Below are 19,998 nucleotides of genomic sequence, written 5' to 3' on the forward strand. Positions count from 1 at the left end.
AACACTCTGCCTTGTTACTTTTTTTTTTTGTAAAGTGGACGTATGGACAGATTGAATAATGCAGAAGGTGCAGTGGAGAGTATTCATATCATAGTTTATCTACCAACTAATTTTTAAATTGAGTGACTACTTGTGACCTCACTGGATATTGGCATTTGCTGGAAGAAAGGACATAAATGCTAAAATTTCCCAATTTGGCAGTTTATTGCTTCTGACTCTGAAGCTCATCCTATCGAGAGTTGTGACAAAACTGCCAATTTGGAGTCTTAATGTTATCCCCTAGCTATAGACCCAGGATGCCAATCTGCAAAATCTGCCATGAGGGGCTGGGGAAGGGCGAGGTGATTAAAGGAAGCAGGGCCGCATTTCTTGAAATAATCTTCTGGATGTCGGAACCAGAGGAACTTGTAGCAGTCTTCAGAGGAAAGTGGGGGTAAAACAGTAATTGCGGTATTTGTACTGGTATTTTCCTAGTACTCATTAAGCACTGGGATGGCCGCCGCTCCCGGGCCTGAAGGAGGACAACAAGGAGAGCTACTCATTTTTGCCCCTCGTCCACGACATCATCAAAAGCATTGACAAGGACAGTCCTGATATCCACCAGGAACTGAGCAACCTGAAGACTAAGTTCCAGGAAATGCGAAAAGTGATCAGCACAATGCCTGGCATTAACTTGAGTCCAGAACAGCAACAACAGAGTTTAAGGGAGCAAGTCCGAACCAGAAATGAACTATTGCAGAAAGACAAGAGCCTCTGCATGTTTGAAATCCCCAAAGAGTAGCGGGATGGAGACTTCCTCTCGGAACTGAAAGTGACTGGGAAAAGCAAAAATCTCCTGTTCTTTTTTTCCTCTCCTCATCCCCTTACGATGTTTCAGATTTGGTCCTGGGTAAATTTCAGTGTGGGTTTGTGCGGGGTGAGGTGTGGGGGGGTGTTATTTATTTATTTTTAACTACAGGATAGCTGGACTAAAGTGATTGTGTTATGTAAATCTGGAAGGGGGTCTCTGAAGGACTATTTGTAGGTGTGGATTAAAAGCCAGCTAATAGAGATAAGTGGATAATGGGCTTTCTTGGGTGAATAGATGCAGTGTGGTACAGGCCAGGGATGCAGAACCTGGGTTCTGATCCCTGCTCCACCACCTTGCCTGCTGTGTGACCTTGGGCAAGTCATTTCTCTGGGCCTCAATTACCTCATCTGTAAAATGGAGATTAAGACTGGGAGTGCCGTGTGGGACATGGATTGTGTATAGCCTGATTCATTTGTATCTCCCCCAGTGCTTAGTTCAGTGCCTGGCACAAAGTAGGGGCTTAACAAATGCCATTACAAAAAGAAGGGCTACACTGCCCCCGTGGTGGTCATGGGTTCAAATCCCAGCTCCGCCAATTGTCAGCTGTGTGACTTTGGGCAAGTCACTTAACTTCTCTGTGCCTCAGTTACCTGACCTGTAAAATGGGGATTGACTGTGAGCCCTCCGTGGAACAACCTGATCACCTTGTATCCCCCCAGCGCTTAGAACAGTGCTTTTCACATAGTAAGTGCTTAATAAATTCCATCATCATTATTATTATTATACCAGCAAGTTGCATTGGGTAAAATGATTCCTCAGAAGACTGCCATCATTGTGAACTACAATCATGGTGAACTACAACCCTCTTATTTGACCAAGTCTTCCAAGATGAGTGGATAAGGTGGCACAGTATCTCACTACCTCACCCATTGTCCAAGTGCTTTAAACTACTTCAGTTGCCTGTTTAATAATAATGATGGTATTTGTTAGGCCCTTACTATGTGCAAAGCACTGTTCTAAGCGCTGGGGAGGTTACAAGGTGATCAGGTTGTCCCACGGGGGGCTCACAGTCTTAATCGCCATTTTCCAGATGAGGTAACTGAGGCCCAGAGAAGTGAAGGGACTTGTCCAAAGTCACACAGCTGACAGTTGGCAGAGCTGGGATTTGAACCCATGAACTCCGACTCCAAAGCCCGGGCTCTTTCCACTGAGCCACGCTGCTTCTCCAAGGGGACAAGGGGATGGAGCTGGAGTAGAAGGAGGTGGAATATTTCAATGAGCTCTATTCCAAGCCCTCCCAAAGTGGGCTCTCTCTACTCCCTCCACTGACATCATCCCTCCCAGAGCCCCCTCTAACTCTTCCCTGTCCCTTGGAGAGGCAGTGGCCAAGGGGGGAATGGGCAACAGCTGTGGAAGGGAGTGTCTCAGGTGGGCACAGCCCCTCCAGAGGAGCAGGGACAGAGTTGCTTTGATTTTTCCTCCACTTTTTCTCTGTCCAGGGTGGTGGTGACAGACACGAACCCTCCTCTCCTCCCTTGAAGAGCCAGGGCATGGAATTGCGAGGCTCACGAGACCAGTAGGAGACAAGACTCCCAAACTCTCCCCCCACCACCCCTGAGGAATATCTTGGAGGGCTTATGAGGCTTGTTGGAGAGAGGTTCCAGTCACCTGTGATGTCTGATATGCACTGGAAAGAACATTTTGTGAGTGGCAGATGTTCCAATCAATCAGATCCCATCTGCAGGAATCAATCGGAAGACACAGATCAAGAGCATGCCATAAATCAACCCTGTCAACTGGGTGGAGGATGATCGGATATGGAAGCCCTTGTACTCCTGAATTTAATCAGACGCAGTTTAGCCACTGTGCGCCCGTATCGGATATTAGGTAAAACAACACTTATGTTCGAGATCTTTGTCTTGGTCAAAAGCCAGATTAGCTCATATCACGTTAGCAGCAGGAAGATGCCCAGTGTGGGAGAATGAAATCAAAAAGCAAGCTGTTTTTCCCATCACTGAGGGTTGGTGACTTTGTTCTCCAGCAACGCAGTATGGCAGTAGCTCCCTGGCTGAGGAGAAGGGTGGGTCTCACTGAACAGAGGCTGGGGGAAGATGGGTATGGGGTTAATATATCAGCCTGATAAAGAACAATGCATCAACTTAATAATATTAATAATAATAATAATGATGGTATTTGTTAAGCATTTACTATGTGCAAGGCACTGTTCTAAGCCCTGGGGAGGTTACAAGGTGATCAGGTTGTCCCATGGGGGCCTCACAGTTTTAATCCCCATTTTACAGAGGAGGTAACTGAGGCACAGAGAAGTTAAGTGAGTTGCCCAAAGTCACACAGCTGACAGTTGGCAGAGCCAGGATTTGAACCCATGACCTCTGACTCCAAAGCCCGGGCTCTTTCTACTGAGCCACGCTGCTTCTCCATGATGATAATGATAATAATGGTAATAATAATAACAATAATAAATGGTACTGTTAAGTGCTTACTATGTGTCAAGCACTGTTCTCTGCACTGATTCATTCATTCATTCATTCAGTCATATTTATTGAGTGCTTACTTTGTGCAAAGCACTGTACTAAGCACTTAGGAAGTACAAGTTGGCAACATATAGAGACGGTCCCTACCCAACAATGGGTTCACAGTCTAGAGGTATGCAAGTTAATCAGGTTGGACACTGTCCCTGTTCCACAAGGGGATCACACTCTTAATCCCCATTTTCCAGATGAGGAAACTGAGGTCCAGAGAAGTACAGTAGGGAAGCAGCGTGGCTCAGTGGAAAGAGCACGGGCTTTGGAGTTAGAGGTCATGGGTTCAAATCCTGGCTCTGCCAACTGTCAGCTGTGTGACTTTGGGCAAGTCACTTCACTTCTCTGTGCCTCAGTTACCTCATCTGTAAAATGGGGATTAGAACTGTGAGCCCCCCGTGGGACAACCTGATCACCTTGTAACCTCCACAGTGCTTAGAGCAGTGCCTTGCACATAGTAAGCGCTTAGCAAATACCATTGTTATTATTATTTTTACAGTGACTTGCCCAAGGTCACCCAGCAGGCAAGTGGTGGAGCCAGGATTAGAACCCAAGCGGCATGGCTCAGTGGGAGGAGCCCGGGCTTTGGAGTCAGAGGTCATGGGTTCGAATCCCGGCACTGCCAATTGTCAGCCGTGTGACTTTGGGCAAGTCACTTCAGTTCTCTGAGCCTCAGTGACTTCATCTGTAAAATGGGGATGAAGACTGTGAGCACCACGAGGGACAATCTGATCACCTTGTATCCCCCCAGCACTTAGAACAGTGCTTTGCACATAGTAAGTGCTCAATAAATATGATTGAATGAATGAATGGTGATATGACACCCAGGCTCGTGCTCTAACCACTATGCTGTGAGTTCCACTGAGCACTTTGCCTCACTAACAGCTGCATCAGCCCCTCTTCTCCCATCTCCCCACGCTGTGCGGTGGCAGCCCTTCCTCCTCATATGCTTCCATGGTCATTGGACCCACCTCCCAGGACCAGACTCGTGACGGGTGGGGGGAAAGTCAGTGGCGGTGATGCCAGTGGAGAAAGGAAAAGGAAAGGGTGAGACGAACCTCAGAATTTTTTCCCACCCCCCACCTCACTCCATTGGTCCCCGTACCCCCACATTCTGCCCTGGTATAATAGTAATAATAATAATAATGATGGCATTTATTAAGCGCTTACTATGTGCAAAGCACTGTTCTAAGCGCTGGGGAGGTTACAAGGTGATCAGGTTGTCCCACGTGGGGCTCACAGTCTCAATCCCCATTTTACAGATGAGGGAACTGAGGCCCAGAGAAGTTAAGTGACTTGCCCAAAGTCACACAGCTGACAATTGGCGGAGCCGGGGTTTGAACCCATGACCTCTGACTCCAAAGCCCGTGCTCTTCTCCACTGAGCCACGCTGCTTCTCTATTAGTCTAATAATACTAATAGTGGTATTTGTTATGCATTTACTGTGTCTCAGGCCGTGTCCTAAGTGCTGGGATGGACACAAGCAGCATGGCTTAGTGGAAAGAGCCCAGGCTTGGAAGTCAGAGGTCATGGGTTCTAATCCCGACTCCCCCACTTGTCTGTTGTTTGACCCTGGGCAAGTCACTTAACTTCTCTGTGCCTTAGTTACCTCATCTGTAAAATGGGGATTAAAAGGGTGAGCCCCACGTGGGACAACCTGATTACCCTGTATCTACCCCAGCGCTTAGAACAGTGCTCGGCACGTATTCATTCATTCAATTGCATTTATTGAGCGCTTACTGTGTGCAGAGCCTTGTACTAAGCTCTTGGGAAGTACAAGTTGGCAACATATAGAGACAGTCCCTACCCAACAACAGGCTCACAGTCTAGAAGGAGGAGACAGACAACAAAACAAAACATATTAACAAAATAAAATAAATAGAATAGTAAATATGTACAAGTGGTGTACACTTGTACACTTAAATCCTGTGGTTATAACAAGTATACACTTCCACTATTATTATCAAGACCATTAGCAGCAATGGGAACCGTGATATTTGTTGAGCACCTTTTGAGTGTGAAACACTGTATTAAGCTCTTGGAAAATAATAATAATAATAACAACAAAAATATTTAAGTGCTTACTGCAGGCAAAAAACTACACTAAATGCTGGGGTAGTTATAGGATAATCAGGTTTGACGCAGCCCCGGTCCTGCATGGGAATCACAGCCTAAGTAGGATGTATTAAATCCCCACTTTACAGATGAGGTAACTGAGGCACAGAGAAATGGCTTCCTCAAGGTCAAGTATGCAAATGGAAGAATCAGGATTAGAACCCAGGTCCTATGGCTCCCAGGCCCAAGCTCCTTCTAGTAAGCCACGCTTCTTCTGTACAACAGAAGCAAGGGATGCAAATACTTTCCTTCAGGATTTAAGGATTTACTGGGTTGGGCAGACAGACAAAAGCTATTTTCAAGTAGTGGGAGTTGAAAGAATAACTCATTTATAACAGGAAATAGTACAGATATATCAGGCTGAAACAGTTGAATGATAGGACAGCTATTAAAAGAATAACCACATTAGAATAAACTGATAAACCAATGAGAGAGCCTATGTATTTTTTGAGGGTGGTAATGCTTCCCATCATGAAATAATAATAATAATAATGGCATTTGTTAAGTGCTTACTTTGTGCAAAGCATTGTTCTAAGTGCTGGGGAGGATATCAGGTGATCAGGTTGTCCCACGTGGGGCTCACTGTCTTAATCCCCATTTTACAGATGAGGTAACTGAGGCCCAGGGAAGTGAAGTGACTTGCCCAAAGTCACACAGCTGATAATTGGAGGAGCCGGGATTTGAACCCATGACCTCTGTCTCCCAAGCCCGTGCTCTTTCCACTGAGCCATGCTGCTTCTCTTTAATCATACCCAATACTATAAAGATGTTGAATAGCAGCATGGCTTAATGGGTAGAGCATAGGCCTGGGATTCAGAATCAATCAATCAATCAATCAATCAATTGTATTTATTGAGCACTTACTGTGTGCAGAGCACTGTACTAAGCGCTTGGGAAGTACAAGTTGGCAACATATAGAGACAGTCCCTACCCAACAGTGGGCTCACAGTCTAAAGGACTTGGGTTCTAATATGGGCTCTGCCACTTGTAAGCTGTATGACCTTGGGCAAGTCACTTCACTTCTCTGGGCCTCAGTTATTTCATATATAAAATGGGGATTAAGACTGTGAGTCCCAGGTTGGATGGAATCTGTGTCCAACCAGGTTGCCTTATCTATCCCAGCGCTTATAACAGTGCTTGACAGATAGTAAGCATTTAATAAATACCATCACCATTATTATTATGCAGACACAGGACACCATCAAGTAATAGTATAGCTACTTGTCCCATACAAGTACACATTAAAGAATAAATTATGCAGGATTATTGCTCCTTTCAACTTTTGATCATTTTTGCCGCTAATCCTAAAACTAAAGATGAAGCTTTCTCAGTCATTGAGTATTGACCACTTAAACCCAATTTTATGTTTATCACTTAATTTACTGATTTTTCAGGCTTGGGTTTTAATGAATTTTGATAAAACCACAATGGCTAGGGATTTTCTGGCTGATCCTGATGTTCAAAACTCACTAAGGATTTTCTAATTGTATTACACTCTTTGGAAAATGCACATTCATTTCACATTCCTACGGACATGGGCTTATGCACTTTGAAAAACGGGTCCAGTTTACTGGTATTATTTAATTATATTTAAATATTTTAATTTTTAAAGACTTTGCCCATATTTTAAGAATGAAAGCACCTAATTTTATCCCGGTCAGTCACCATTCCTGTCCCACTATCGATCTGGTCACCACTGGCGGGGCGTCAAAGGTGAAATCGATATCTTGACTCTTTTTCCAGTCCATTTCTGGATCCAAGGGCGAGCACGTTAGTTAGGACTGCCGACCCTGACCAAAGAGCCACTGGGGAGAAGATGCTAATGGATTCATTCCCTTAGCTCCAAGCCAATGGAATAATGATCCCCTAATCCCTATGGTGTTGACATCTAAATTTCCTAAGAATACTCCTTTGGATGAGATCCACATTGAATATGAAAAAAAAATCCCGATAGCTCAATTTCATATTGGGATACATCATTTTAGCACGACAATAATATACTTCAACTGTGCAGGAGCCAAATCTTTGAGGTGTATTGTTATTTACAGAATGCTTACAGGATGCGATGCAATTTACAGTAAAATTTCTAGATCTACACCTTTCCTCATTCAGAGGTAAACAATCAATCAACGCGATTTACTGAGCGCTTAGAGTGTGGAGAGCACTGTACTCAGTGCTTGGTAAAGTACAATACAGTTGAAGTCACCATCATTGCCAAAAAGATGGTCATAACCAAATGTTTTTTCTTTTTTTAAATGGTATTTGTTAGTTCTTACCATGTGCCAGGGACCTTACTTAGGTCTGAGGAAGTTACAAACTAATCGGGTTGGACACAGTCTGTATCTCACATGGGGTTCACAGTACTAATCCCCATTTTATAAATGAAGGATAGGGACTGTACTAAAGTCTGGGGAAGTTACAAGCTAATCGGGTTGGACACAGTCCATAACTCAGATGGGGTTCACAGTTTTAATCCCTATTTTACAGATGAAGTAACTGAGGTGCAGAGAAGTGAAGTGACTTGTCCAAAGCCACACAGCACACAAGTGGTGGAGTGGGGATTAAAACCCAGGTCTTTCTAACCCCCAGGCCCATGCCTTGTCCCCTAGGCCATGCTCCTTCTCTTAACTGTGCTTAGAACACAGATAAGCACTTAGAACAGTGCTTTGCACATAGTAAGCGCTTAATAAATGCCATTTTTATTATTATCTGTGGGAATTCCATTTTGATATGAGAAATGCATTCAATTCCCATTAGATATAACTAGAATTCTATGACTATTTCCACTTTAAACTCTTCACCTGAAACCTCTTACCAAATTGCCTTACCCTTTCTAGCATAGATTCTAGGGAAAACATACATATAAAATCAATAGATTGCTGTCTGCCTCTGTGTAATAATTTTTAGTCTCACAGGTTGGTTTCAATCAAATTTAAAGGGCTCCGAAGTCAATCAATGGGATTACATTTATAATAACGGCCCCAAGTTATTTAATTTTCTCACTTCTAAATGTCACCATAAGTAGATGCAGCGATATCGTATTGGCCTTCTCCACATTGAAAATTCCACTTTTACCCCAAATTGATGTTTTCCGCTGTTGGGGCAGTGGGCATTCATTCTGTTTCTCAGCCGGCTCTGGGGCCCCTGACACCAGCATGGTCAAATCCAAAATTGATTTTAAAGTCTTTAATCCAGGTCCTCAGTTCCACTGTCTTATCTGAGGATCCTCAAAGTAGTATCTAGAGAGCAAAACCAGCATGGAGAAGCACAGCCTAGTGAGTAGTTCAGCAGCCTGGGAGTCAGGAGACCTGGATTCTAGTTCCAGCTCCATCAGGTAAGTCATTTAGCTTCCTTTTGACTCCATTTTGTCATCTGTAAAATGGGCATTATATACACAATCAACATCCCCTTCAGACTGTGGGACAGGAGCTGATCCCAATTTGCATAGTACCGCTAAAGCAGCACTTAAAACAGCGCTTTGAGCATAGCAAGTGCTTTAAGTGCTTAGTACAGTGCTCTGCACTCAGTAAGCGCTCAATAAATGATTGAATGAATGAATGAACCAAGAAAAAATATGCTACCACAGGTAAGGTGATGGCTGGAAAAAAGGGAACTTCCAGAAGCATCTCAAACTCTCAAGTCAATCTAAAGACACGTGTGAAAAATTGAAATATTGCAAAAAATGAGCCTATCAGGATCAGCACAAACCATCTTTTAAGTTCTACCTTAAGGAACAAATGTAGACAAAAACTGAAAAATTTGCCATTATCAAGAGTGTAGGAAAATGGAAATATAAATATATGTAAAGCAAGCATTCACATCTCTCAGCTTTGAAGCTCCATCACCTCACCCCCTCCTACCTCACCTCCCTTCTCTCCTTCTACATCCCAGCCCACACACTCAATAAATCAATCAAGGTACTTATTGAGCTCTTACTATGTGCAAAGCACTGTTCAAAGCTCTGCTCCTCAGCTGCTAACCTCCTCACTGGGCCTTGTTCTCTCCTGTCCCACCATCGACCCCTGGCCCACGTCCTACCTCTGGCCTGGAATGCCCTCCCTCCACACATAAGCGCTTAGTACAGTGCTCTTCACACAGTTAAGTGCTCAATAAATACAATCGAATGAATCTGCCAAACTAGTTCTCTTCCTCCCTCAAAGCCCTACTGAGAGCTCACCTCCTCAAGAGGCTTTCCCAGACTGAGCACCCACTTTCCCCTCCTCCTCCTTCCCTCCCCATTGCCCCCCCTCCACCCTGCCCCTTTCCCCTCCCTCCCCACAGCACTTGTGTATATTTGTACATATTTATTACTTTATTAATGATGTGCCCATAGCTATAATTGTATTTATTCTGATGGTATTGACACCTGTCTACTTGTTTTGTTTTGTTGTCTATCTCCCACTTCTAGACTGTGAGCCCATTGTTGGGTAGGGACCGTCTCTATATGTTGCCGATTTGTACTTCCCAAGCACTTAGTACAATGCTGTGGACACAGTAAGCACTCAATAAGTACGATTGAATGTATGAATGAATTTGTTGAGCACTTACTGTGCACAGAGCACTTAATTAAGCGCTTGGGAGTGTACGAAATAACTGAGTTGGTAGACATTTTCCACACCCACAGGGAGCTCACAGTCTTGAGGGGAGACAATCAATGGTATTTATTGAGCGCTTACTACGTGCAGAGACAGTCATTAAAATAAGTTACGGATATGTAGATAAATGTCGGGTGGGGATAATAAAGGGTACATAGCTGAGAGCAATGTGTATGTCTATCTGCATCGAAGAAATAGAATAAGAAATGTTCAGATAAGAACAGTGGATAGTATGATCAGGAGGAGAAAAAAATACTTACCTGCTTAGATGAGCTTGGAAGAAAAGGCAGGAAGTAGTTTGAAGAAGCTGATGGGAGAACACAACAGTCCAGAATGGGGCGAGAAGCTTCAAACCCCACTGAAGATTAGAAAACTTCCATGGATTATTCTGTGACAACAACTTTGAAATTTTTTCAGTGAAAATTATCAGGTATCTGATAAACGTTAATGCCTAAAACCTTTCCAAAGGGCCTCCAGGTGTTTTTTTTCCACAAGATGTGTGAATATATCTACATTTTAAGTTGAAGGAAACTATTATTTCTTAGCCTCCCGCATCAACATCAGCAGCTTTGAATGGGCAATTCTCGGCAAACTTTGTGTTTAGCAATACTTCTCACTTCAAAGGAGAATATATAGGCAGGTGCTTCTGGGGTAAACAGGATGGGGATAAAGTCCCAAAAGGAAAGACTTCCAAAAAGAACAAAAGTAGAAACCACATTTGTTTCGAAAGAAGCATGCTGGCTAGAAAAGCTGGAAGAAAATTTTCAGACACAGATTTAAAAAAAAAAAGAATTCTGTGAATTCAGAATGCTCTATCCTCACGGTTTACGCAGCTGCACTTGAATGGTAGCATTATTACTTACGATACTTTTTCTGATCTATTCCTATGTGATAAGCCTTTTCTCTTTTCCCTGTCTTATGAACCACTGAGAGGAGAATGACAGCAGTGAAACCTCAGTACAGTATCACCTTTTAATCTCTTGTTTGGCCCTATCTCACCTTTAAGTGTTCTTAGGCAAGGGAATCAATTGGCTAGTGATAATGGGACATTTCATCAGTTTTTAAAAGCGATCTGTCAGCTGATTTTAATTGTTGGTAAATTTACTAGAAATATAGATTTGGAGAACTGGCTGGTATCACAGGAGTTCATCTGGGTCAGTCCTCTCCTTCCAGGCAGTTGACTAAACCATCCAAAATGGATGCCTGTCTATATTTTCCTTGGTAATCCTTAGGAGACTACACATGTTCCCTTCAGAGAACATTCCAGAAGTTAATCACCCTGGCAATCAATGCATTCTTATGACCAACTGAAATTCTGTTCATGTTTGAAGATGATGCCCGCACTCTGTGAGTGTGTGTGTGTGTGTTGTGTTTGCAGATCTGTGTTTAAATGGCTGTGCAATGAAGCAGGAATGTTCGACTGCACGCCTTCTTGCTCAGAGCTAATGGCTGCTACTCCTACCACCATTTCATCAAGCAGCAGTGGCTCTGATGTCGGGACCAGAAGCCTGTTTAAACAGTCACTGTTACAATAATAATAATAATAATAATAATAATACTTGTGGTATTTGTTAAGCGCTTACAATGTACCAGGCACTGTATTCTCCCCCTCCCCATCCCCCCGGCCTTACCTCCTTCCCCTCCCCACAGCACCTGTATATACGTATATATGTTTGTACGTATTTATTACTCTATTTATTTTATTTGTACATACTTATTCTATTTATTTTATTTTCTTAATATGTTATGTTTTGTTGTCTGTCTCCCCCTTCTAGACTGTGAGCCCGCTGTTGGGTAGGGACCGTCTCTATATGTTGCCAACTTGTACTTCCCAAGCGCTTAGTCCAGTGCTCTGCACACAGTAAGCGCTCAATAAATACGATTGAATGAATGAATGAATGGGGTGGACACAAGCAAATCAGGTTGGACCCAGTCCCTGTCCCACGTGGGGCTCACAGTCTCAAACACCATTTTGCAACTGAGGTAAATGAGACCCAGAGAAGCAATGTGAACTGCCCAAGGCCACACAGAGGCAGGATTAGAACCCAGGACCTTCTGACTCCCAGGCCTATACTTATTCATTCATTCATTCAATCGTATTTATTAAGCGCTTACTGTGTGCAGAGCACTGTACTAAGTGCTTGGGAAGTACAAGTCGGCAACATATAGAGACAGTCCCTACCCAACAGCGGACTCACAGTCTGGAAGGGGGAGACAGACAACAACACAAAACATATTAACAAAATAAAACAACATATTAAGGACATCCTCAGAAGAAAGGCCACCCCCCTCCCCAATGCACCCAATTCATTCATCCAAACTGTATTTACTGAGCGTTTACTGTGTGTGCAGAGCACCACTGGAGCCTTGACTCCCACCCAGTTTTCAGAACGTCCTCAGGTTATCTCGCCAGTGTTGAAGCAAGAGTGAATGCCAGCCCAACTCCAAAGTCTAGTGATGAGATCAACCTCTACTAGACCATGATGATGGAGAGAGAGAAGGTGGGGCAGGGAAGGTATTGCTTACCACACAAACATTTGGATTAGAAATATCCCAAGGAGACAATGGAAGTAATTCATGTCTCTTTCTCCAAGGAATTGATGGCAGAGCAGCTGCCTATTGGAAAAAGAGCTAGTGGAATCTCAACCATGATCCACAGACACAACCCATATTCCTTTTTGTTGGTGATGGGTATCACCCATCAAGCAATAGTATTCATTCATCATCATCAACAATAGTATTTATTGAATTCTTACTGTGCTCAGAGCAATGTACTAAGCACTTTGGAGAGTACAATGCAAAAGAGTGGGTAAACATGTTTTCTGTCCAAAACCGAGCTTATGGCCTAGAGGGCAAGCTTTTATTGAGCATTTACTTTGCTTAGCGCACTCTGCCGAGAACTTGGGTGAGAACAATAGAGATAGTAGCCACGATTTCTGCCATCAAAGAACAATCTACCCAGGGAAGATGGAAATTAAATTATAAAATAAGAGGTAGCCGCAGACTAGAAAGATATGTATATAAGTGGTCTTTCCTAAATGCTTACTAAGTACCAAGTGGAGAGCTTAGCATACAATAGGTCTGACACAATCCCTGCCCACAGAGTGACTCATAGTTCTAAATGGGAGGGATAACAGGTGCTTAATTCCTGTTTTACAGATAGGGCAACTAAAGCTCAGAGGAATTAAGCGATTTGTCCAAAGTAACACAGCAGGCAAGGAGATAGGATTAGAACCCAGGTCTCCTGACTCCCTGTCTGATGCTTTAGCATTGGGCCACAGTGCTTCTCATGGAGAAACAGGAGAAACAGAGGTCCCCCTAGAACTTAGATTGGACCCATAAATTTAAAGGCTCCAAAGGAATCCCCCCTCCCTCCCTCTGCCCTCCCTCCTTCCCCTCCCCAAAGCACTTGTGTATATTTGTATGTATTTATTACTCTATTTATTTTATTAATGATGTGTATATAGCTAAAATTCCATTTATTCTGTTAGTATTGACACCTGTCTACTTTTGTTTTTTCTTGTCTGTCTCCCTCTTCTACACTGTGAGCCCGTTGTTGGGTAGGAACCACTCTATATATTGCCCATTTGTCCTTCCTAAGTGCTTAGTACAGTGCTCCGCACACAATAAGTGCTCAATAAATATGATTGAATGCATGAACCAGGCAATCCCTAAATGCATTTTTTTAAATGGTATTTGTTAAGCCCTTACTATGTGCCGGGCACTAAACTAAGCATTGGGATAGATAAAAGTTAATAAGGTTTTACAGAGTCCCTGTCCCACATGGGGCTCACAGTCTTAATCCCCATTTCACAGACAGATAACTGAGGCACAGAGAAGTTAATGACTTGTTCAAGGTCACATTCCTAGACTGCAAGACTGCTGTGGGAGAGGAACATGCCTGCCAACTGTGTGTACTGTACTGTTCCAAAGGCTTAGTTCAGTGCTCTGCACACGGTAAAAGCTTAATTAAAACCACTAATGGTGAGGGAGGCAGGATTAGAACCCTGGTCCTATGATTCCCAGGCCCGTGCTCTTTCCACTAGGCTGCAGTTCCTCCCCCATCTGTTCTTCACCAAATGGAGAGCTTTGAGAAGGGAGGAAATGTGTTCTTCCCTAGCTTCGGAAAATTTGGCATTCATGGAGAAACTAACATTCAAACCTTCCCTTATTCCACCACCAATTGCTTGGTACTTTGGCCTACACACCGTAAGCGCTTACTAAATACCATTGATTTATTGATGGATTGATTACCAGGCAACACAATTGAAAAAACAGAGAATCAGAATGCTGAGAAAAGCCCTGTTTCCTACTGCTACTATCACAGCATTGGTCTGCAATACCAAATACAAATTTATACCAACAATTATTAAGAAACTATTTAAAAGCATCTGTAGAATTGTAGACAAGGTGGAGTGGCCATTAGGGATGAAATTTGAGGAAGGAAATGCTGGAAACTTTGTAAATGACTATCAGAGCTTATATGTGAAGATTGATAGGGTGCTGAATTCTGGAACAAACAATCACTAGTGATGACAAAATTATTGCTATGGTAGCTCTTTAATACCTGGGCCTTGAGGGTGGTAATGTACAATCTAACGGTGCTTCTCTGTCTTATTGACATTGCACTCAATGCCCTCCTTAGAACTTCATTGTTTACAGAAGCTGGAATCATTTTCCCGAGGTTACTTCACATTCCGAAAATAAGTAATGCATATATTCACAGAAACCTATTTGGAAATGTCACATTTGGTTTGTCTCCCTAAGCAGAAAAAGAAGTTTTTTTCTGATCATTTAATGTTGAAAGTCAGAAAGAAGAAAGGCAAATGCAAACAACATTCTCTGAATTTAATACTGATAATGAGAATAATGGAAAACATTTGACTAATCAACTGTGAAAGATAAGTGTCTTGCTACTATGTTTGCTGTACCTGTGAGTATTAATTTAACATGTAGCAATAGGAGGAGCCGATATCTATTCAAATTGATATAACCATGGGGTGTTTTTTTTATGCCTTTCTCTGTTACAAAACAACTGGCAGCATAAGGTTTTGTAGAGCAGATTCTGCTTTCAACAATCTGATGTGATGCTCCATCCCCAACTCAGATGTTAAAATCTGTTTTTCTGTCTGTGAGACATAGATTTCTGAAATTTTCAGTTTAATTTGGCTTCTTGTTGCTTTTTGGAAAAAGGTGTGTGTTGAACAGTCCCTAAAGAGTCAGTAAACCTGATTAAGAAAAAAAGCAAATCCTGTAGATTGAGGAGATACATAGGAAGTTGGACTGAGATGGCGAAGCCCACCATACACAATATCGCCAACACCCTGGAATGGAAGGAATTATGGCCTTGGTTGAAGTCTGTTGTATTCTCCCATGTGCTTAGTTAGTAGACATGATCCCTGCCTTCAAGGAGTTACAATGTAGTGGAGAAAATAGACACTAAAATAAATTACAAATTACAAATGATTTATTCAGTCATATTTATTGAGTGCTTACTGGGTGCAGAGCACCGTACTAAGCACTTGGGAAGTACAAGTCGGCAACATATAGAGACAGTCCCTACCCAACAGCAGGGTCACAGCCTCCTATTTCTCCCCACTCCTGTCCATATTTCAATCTACTTCTAGGATCATTTTTCTTCAAAAATCATTCAGTCCATATTTCCCCGCTGCTCAAGAACATCCAGTGGCTGCCAATCCACCTCCACATCAAGCAGAAACTCCCTATCAGCCCCTTGAAAGCACTCAATCAGCTTGCCCTCTCCTACCTTACCTCAGAGATCTCCTTCTAGATTCCAAACCACACAGTTTGCTCCTCTAGCACCAGAGGAGCTCATTGTGCTCAATCTCAACTTTCTCTCCCCCAATACCTCTTTCCACATCCTCCTTCTGGGCTGGAACTCCCTCCCACTCCACGTATGCCAGACGACTACTCACTCTACCCTCAAAGCCTTACTAAGGTCACATTAAGGCTCTCAGAGGCCTTTCCTGACTCCCTCTTTTTTCTGCATCACCTATGTACTTTGAGTATTTGATATTCACTCTATCCTCAGCTCCACAGCACTTCTGCATATATCCGGAATTCATTTATTTTTATTAATGTCTGTCTCCTCCTCTAGACTGTTAGCTCCTTGTGGGCAGGGAACAGGTCCACCAACTCTCTTGTATTATACTCTTCCAAATGCTTAGAACATTGCTCTGCACACCATAAGTGCTCAATAAATACCACTGACAGACTGAGAAGATGTGATTTCCGAAGGTCCATGAAGTTGCTAATTGCTGCACTCTGCCAGATCACTTTGTCTAAACTGAGAAGCAATCAATCAATCGTATTTATTGAGTGCTTACTGTGTGCAGAGCACTGTACTAAGCGCTTGGGAAGTACAAGATGGCAACATATAGAGACAGTCCCTACCCAATAGTGGGCTCACAGTCTAAAAGGGAGAGACAGAGAAGAAAACCAAACATACTAACAAAATAAAATAAATAGAATAGATATGTAGTGCAGTGAATCTAATGGTTAGAACCCAGGCCTGGGAATCAGAAGGACCTGGGTTCTAATCCTGGTTCTGCCATGTGTCTGCTGAATGACCTTGGGCATATCATTTCACTTTCCTTTTCTGTTCCTCAGTTACCTCATCTGTAAATGGGGTTTAAGACCGTGAGCCCCATCTGAGGCATGGACTGTGTCCAACCCGATTATCTTGTATATTCTCTAGCACTCAATACAGTTCTTGACACATAGTAAGTGCTCAACCAATGCCATACAACAAACAATTGAACAAAAAACTTGCCCTCTTCTTCCCCTCTGCTCCCCTAAAATTCATGGCCATATTCCTTTCCCCAGGGAGTTGGGAGTGAGGAAGTGGAAGAACTAGAGGAGAACTGCTACAATAGTCTAGACAAAAGTCAGTTCCCGTGGTTGCTGAAATATGGCTGGGAATGGAAATGATTTTATCTCAGACAGTTGAGCCCCCAGGGATCTGGGGGTGGGGGTGTCTGTGTTGAATTTCTTCCCAATCCATTCAAGAGACATGCAAAACAGCACAAACTCTATCCTTTCCCCTACCAAAACCAGAGCACTTGTTCTTGCATCAAATCCTCTTAATGTTATTTTGTTAATGAATTAGATACTATATCTGGGTTATTAAAAACTGTTTCCATGAACCAGATTTAATTTCACCCCATTCAGACATGGTGGTTCATTTAATGACACATAATTGTGGTTATACTGAATCCATTCTGAATCCCAATTGTTTTAAATTTGGAGTGTCTTTTCTATCAATAAATCATTTAATCATATTTATTGAGCACTTACTGTTTACAGAGCACTGTACTAATCATTTGGGGGAGTACAGTGTAACTGAGTTTATAGACACATTCCCAGTTTTTCTGTATTATCCACAGGCACTTAGTAAGCACCCCCAAGCACGAGTCCTTGCAGGACCCTTTATTATTATTATTATTATTAATGGCAGTTATTAAGTACTTACTACGTGCAAAGCACTGTTCTATTGTACATATTTATTCTGTTTATTTTATTTTGTTAATATGTTTTGTTTTGTTCTCTGTCTCCCCCTTCTAGACTGTGAGCCCACTGTTGGGTAGGGACCGTCTCTACATGTTGCCAGCTTGTACTTCCCAAGCGCTTAGTACAGTGCTCTGCAAACAGTAGTGCTCAATTAATATGATTGAATGAATGAATGAATAAACTTAGACATCATCACCCTTTACCCCCTGGTAGACATTCTCCCTGCCCACAACAAACCTATAGTCTAGAGGAGGAACTATACATTAATATAAATTACAAATATGTACATAATAATAGTAATGATGGCATTTATTAAGCACTTACTATGTGCAAAGCACTGTTCTAAGTGCTGGAGAAGGTACAAGGTGATCAGGTTGTCCCTCAGGGGGTTCACAGTCTTAATCCCCATTTTACAGATGAAGTAACTGATGCCCAGAGAAGTGAAGTGCCTTGCCCAAAGTCACACAGCTGACAAGTGGTGGAGGCGGGAATTGAACCCATGACCTCGGACTCCAAAGCCCGTGCTCTTTCCATTGAGCCATGTGGCTTCTCCTAAGTGCTGTGAGGCTGCGGGGGTTATTACCAAGTGACTAAAGGGAGCAAATCCAAGTACATGGATGATACAGAAGGAAAGGGAGCTGAGGATGAGAGGACTTAATTGGGGAGAGGACTTAATTGGGGAAAGTCCCCTGGGGAAGATGTGACCTTATAAGATGGCTTTGAAGGTGGAGGGAGTGAGAAAGTTACAGGTCAGAGGGAAGATGTGGGATGGGGGGAAAACAGGAGGGAGAGAAGGGAGTATAAGGTGTTTTATGTGAAATCACACCATCAGAACTTCAGAGCAAATTAAGAAATGAGGCATTCATAAGTAGAAAGGCCATGAATAGCAAAATAATTACCTCCTGTTTCTGTGAAAACCTCCTTTCAAATTGCTTTCAGGAACAAAGGCATTAGAATGCAAATGCACAGAAAAAAGAGAATTGTACTAAAGGAGGAATAGTTGATGCTAATCTATTCCCCAGATTCAAGTTTTTAGGGGGCATCTTAAAACAGCTGTGAAAGAGATAGTTCTGGCTCTGGCGGTCTGAAAACTGAATACCTTAGTATTGTCTTTTTTTTTTTTTTACCGCCTGAAAAGGCACAATTAGGTTTCAGTGAAAAAAGTACGGTGCAGGATTTAAAGCTACAATAAAAAAGGTCAGTTTTACCTACAGTCGATTAATCCAGCTGTGTACACTCCAGGTCTTTATTGAAAGTGAGGCTATTATATCCCTATGAAGTTTTTTTAAGTTGCTAATTACATGCCCATCAGAAAAATGGAAAGAGTAATTATCCTTATTGTGCATCGTGACATTGAAACCTCTATTATTCTATGATTGGAGCTGCATAATTAAAGATAATTGCTGCTACTGTATTGTCTGTTCAAATATAGCTCTGCAATAATTACTTTATTTTAATTAAACATGTTTGCGATTTAAAGTTTGGTTTTCTACCATACCAAACAGAAACTCTGTTCAAATGACACGCTTGTGTGTGTTCATATATGTACGTGTGGGTGTGTTTTCATTTACACACACGTCATATAGTGTAATCATTCACTCAACAAGTTGACTATTGCAGTGAGATAAATCGACATCACTGAGAATGAATGTAAAGCAATTAAATGTAGGAAAGGAAAAGGTAAAAGAAAGAAAAGGCTATTGTACCATACCCCGAAGGACAATCTGATAAGGATTCTGAAATACTTCCCAAAAAATGGCTTGGGTCTTTTTACAGGTGTAGGTGGAATTAAGGCCATTCTGAAACACTGAGGGGCCATTCTAATCTATACAATCAATCAATCAATCCATGGTATTTATTAAGGTTTTACTGTGTGCAGAGCACAGTACAAAAACTCTCACCATTGATTTTAAAGCCCTCCACCACCTTGCCCCCTCCTAATAATAATAATAATAATAATAATGATGGCATTTATTAAGCACTTACTATGTGCAAAGCACTGTTCTAAGGTGATCAGGTTGTCCCACCGGGGGGCTCACAATCTTAATCCCCATTGTACAGATGAGGTAACTGAGGCCCAGAGATGTGAAGTGACTTGCTCAGAGTCACACAGCTGACAACAATACTAATAATAATACTACTAATAATAATAATGATAGCATTTGTTAAGCGCTTACTATGTGCAAAGCACTGTTCTAAGCGCTGGGGGGATGAAATAATACTAATGGCATTTATTAAGCACTTACTATGTGCAAAGCACTGTTCTAAGCACTGGGGGGGATACAAAGTGATCAGGTTGTCCCACGTGGGGTTCACAGTCTTAATCTCCATTTTACAGATGAGGTAAGTGAGGCTCAGAGAAGTTAAGTGACTTGTCCAAGGTCACACAGCAGATATGTGGTGGAGCTGGGATTAGAACTCATGACCT

This window comes from Tachyglossus aculeatus, chromosome X1 (assembly GCF_015852505.1).
Source record: "Tachyglossus aculeatus isolate mTacAcu1 chromosome X1, mTacAcu1.pri, whole genome shotgun sequence".
Taxonomy (NCBI): Eukaryota; Metazoa; Chordata; class Mammalia; order Monotremata; family Tachyglossidae; genus Tachyglossus; species Tachyglossus aculeatus.